Genomic DNA, 3520 nt, shown 5'->3' on the forward strand with positions numbered 1-3520 from the left:
AACAAAAGCTTTTTTAAAATATTTCAACAGGAGTGTTCAGTATTTTTAGTGGTTTCTATTGCTCAAAAATAAGACTCAATTATTTCCATGCCAGAGCTTTAAACATTTAAAGCAAAATTACAGTGAACATGAGATTGAATTAATGAAGTTGAGAAAATTAAATAATTCAATAACTGTCAAAGAATGGAGCACTACTGTAGGCTATCTTGTTCACTTCATAGTCACATGCTCTTCTTCCATTTGTTTACACTATTGATTTCCAAATTTAAAAAATATGCCTTGTAGGTTCTTAAGTAAACTTTGGTTTGTGAGTCTTTAAAATGATTAGAAAATTCTCCATATTTTTCCCCCTCCTGTCAATAATTTCTCTCTGAAAAATAGTCTTATTGCCCACCAGTCTGGTACGATACTGGTTAGACTGGCAAAATAAATATCCAGGTATAATAAATAAAAGCACATATACAAAGAATCATGAATTTGGAGTATATGGAGACAAACAAACATCCATGTGTTTTAATTTAAAAAAAAACAGAATAAAGAGATTCAATATAGTTGTACTCAAAGGAAAATTAATACACTGGTTCAGTTTATTTAAATTATATCTTATTCTTTCTTTTGTTATATAAGTATACTATGTCCAATAAATGTGTGCATATTGAAGTAAATACTATTACCTAGGCAAATCAGCACACTTTATAGAATTAACTCTTTTCTTCTCTTTCTTGTTTTTGTAGCAAGAATATTTAAAAACTATTATCTGGGTACATTTGCAGTATACTACACATTATTATTAAAGAATATCATCATCCAGTGTGTATATTAGTCCTCTATACATGAGCATTTACAACAATGTAGATTTGTGTACTTTGACCTATAGCTTTCCATTCTCTATGTACAGATGTCTTACACTGCACCTTATAACTACAAGTCCTCTTATTTGGTTCCTATTTTGCTAGATTGAGGTCACATAGTATCTGCCTATCTTTCTGGTTTATTTCACTTAGTATGGTATGTTGCAAATGTCAGGGCCTCCTTGTTGCATTTGCATGCTCACCTTAGCAAAATATGACTTCAAGGGATGATGATTTAATTTCCTTTCATTATCTACTTGGCAGACAGATTTTTGACTTAGTAAAGGAACTCAGTTTTTAAATCTACTTATAAACCTTTATTTGCTTTCCATAAACTATATGCCAATGTGCACACCCACCAACAGTATATAACAATTCCACTCATTCCTAATTTTACAAACTTAAGTCATTCTTCTGTAGTTTGGTTATTGTTTTTTGTTTCTTTTTATAACAGTTTTCTAACAGGCATAATTTATCATGATGATGATTTAATTTGGATCTCCTTGATTAATGATGTTGATTAACTTTCATATACTTTTAAGGCTATTTTATACATTGGGAAGATAGGTATTCAGGATTTTGTCTATTTTAAATTGTGATTTTATTATTTTGCTACTGAGTTTGTGAGCTTCTTGTATAATTTAGATATTAACATTTTTACCAATAAAGTTTTATTTAAAAACAGTTATAGTCTTTTATTTATTAGTAACTATGACTGTTTATATGCTATGAAGACAGGGTTGGACAGTTATGACACATGACATGGCCTGCCAAGCCCAGAGTATTTACTCTCAGGTATCTTTTTAGAGCATGGGAGCTGACACCTAGCTGAGTAACAAATGCTTCTTGCATAATTTTCAGAGGGATCCAAAGAGCTAGAGTCATAGAAAATATGTGAACAGAAACCCAGTGTGGTGGAAAAAGGAAGGTTTAAGAGTTTGTAGCTAGCATGAGCTAGCTGTATGAAAACTGATCAGAAAAATGTAGGAATAAATGACACATGGCTTAAGGCTTTTATGACATTCAGGACTGGTTAAAGAAAGAAATTAATACAAAACAATAGGCAGTATCTCTAGGCAATAAATTCGATGAACTGTACTGTTACAGAGAAAACTAAGAACCAGTCCAATATATATAATCAAGTGAACATTCCTTGTGTGGGCAACAGCATACCTCCTGTTGACAGAATTATAAGTGACTGACAGACTGTATCTATCATGTTGATATACAGGCCTCTTTTTCTAAAAATAATGTCCATGAGAGATGAAGAGGGAGAGGCTAGGGACTGTGAGGCATTGTCTAGGGGCCCGGTGCCCAGGACTCAGAACTTCAGGGGGATGACAGGCCAGTACTTCAGCTGCTTTCTGTCACAGTGCTCGTCAATGCTCGGCAACAGCAGACTCCATGGCCAGGATCATGGGAGCACTGTTTCCATATAAGCACTTCATCTCTGCTTGGCGCCACTGCCAGGGATTCTCCGATGGGGGCTCCACTGTCCTGTGGTAGTTGAAGTACAGGCCATGGTCCACATTCACATAGTCCTTTAGGTGCTCCTCCTCTAGCTCAGGCTGTCGCCTTGGCTCTTCTCTGTGCCTCTCAGTCTGTGCAAAGCACTGGTGGAGCCCTGCAGTGATTTCCATATTGCTCAGGTCACACTCCACTTTATCATCTGAATCCAACTCCAGATCTTCATCTTCACACAGTGCTCTATTTTCTCCTGTGAATGCCTGGGTTCTATTGCTGTTATACAGAGACTGCCCAGGGCTTTTGAGATGGGAAACACTGCAGAGAGACTGCTGTCCCATTATGTCTTCACCTTGAGAATTCCACAAATGCCCAGCCTCATAAGCAAGAGAGTTCTAGGGAAGAACTCTAGGAGAGAAGAACTCTATGAGGGAAGAACCATGAGGAAGTGAAATAGGAAATCTGAGAAATTTCTGTAGTAATTCTGGTGGCTTTACATCCAAAGCATTGCATGATGATAATGTTGCCAGTATGTACTGGTTGAGAATACCAAGATGCTCTCCATTTTGATGCCATTGCTACTATCTCTGATTACAAAAGTCCATGTGGGAACTTGTGGACATGCAGCTTGCAGATCATGGGCAGTGAGGAAGAATAATTTTAGTTCTCATGGCAGGGAGGAGGAAGGAGCAGGAGGGGGGATATTAACCTCTTTTAAGAGACATGAACTGAAAATACTTTCTTCAAATTACAGTGTAACTAGTAAAATGTCATGCCAACAGAAGTGAAATATATCTCATATATAGAACCTTTTGGGGCAGAGCGTGGATCGCTATTTTAGTTTTCTTTCCCTTTAAATTATAGAAGCAAACACCGACGCCCCCATAAAATTAAGTCAGCAACAAAAGATAAGCGGTTTACCCCTATACAAACATGTTTAATAGATAAGGAAGATAAGCAAGAAATAAGCACTGTTATTTGTAGTTACAGATATTAGGAGATTATTTCTTGCTAAATGGTAACCTAGTTTGTTAAATAAACATACCATTCTGTCATTGAAAATTTTAAGCAATGTAGTATGAAAGGCAAATATACACACAGGTCTCAATAAGCAGTTGATAAAAATACTCAAAGGTACCAATTAAAGCAATACAGGGATATAGATAATCTTACTGAAGTAATAAGGTTTAGGGGGTGCTAAGTAC

General features: G+C 36.0%; 1 pseudogene; it reads right to left on the bottom strand.

Annotated features, from left to right (window-relative positions):
* Window positions 1-2151: 2151 nt before the first annotated feature.
* On the bottom strand, window positions 2152-2891 carry Gemin8-ps2 (gem (nuclear organelle) associated protein 8, pseudogene 2; annotated as a pseudogene).
* Between the last annotated feature and the right edge of the window lie 629 nt (window positions 2892-3520).

The sequence above is a fragment of the Rattus norvegicus genome, chromosome X, assembly GCF_021556685.1.
Source record: "Rattus norvegicus strain SHRSP/BbbUtx chromosome X, alternate assembly SHRSP_T2T, whole genome shotgun sequence".
Classification (NCBI taxonomy): Eukaryota; Metazoa; Chordata; class Mammalia; order Rodentia; family Muridae; genus Rattus; species Rattus norvegicus.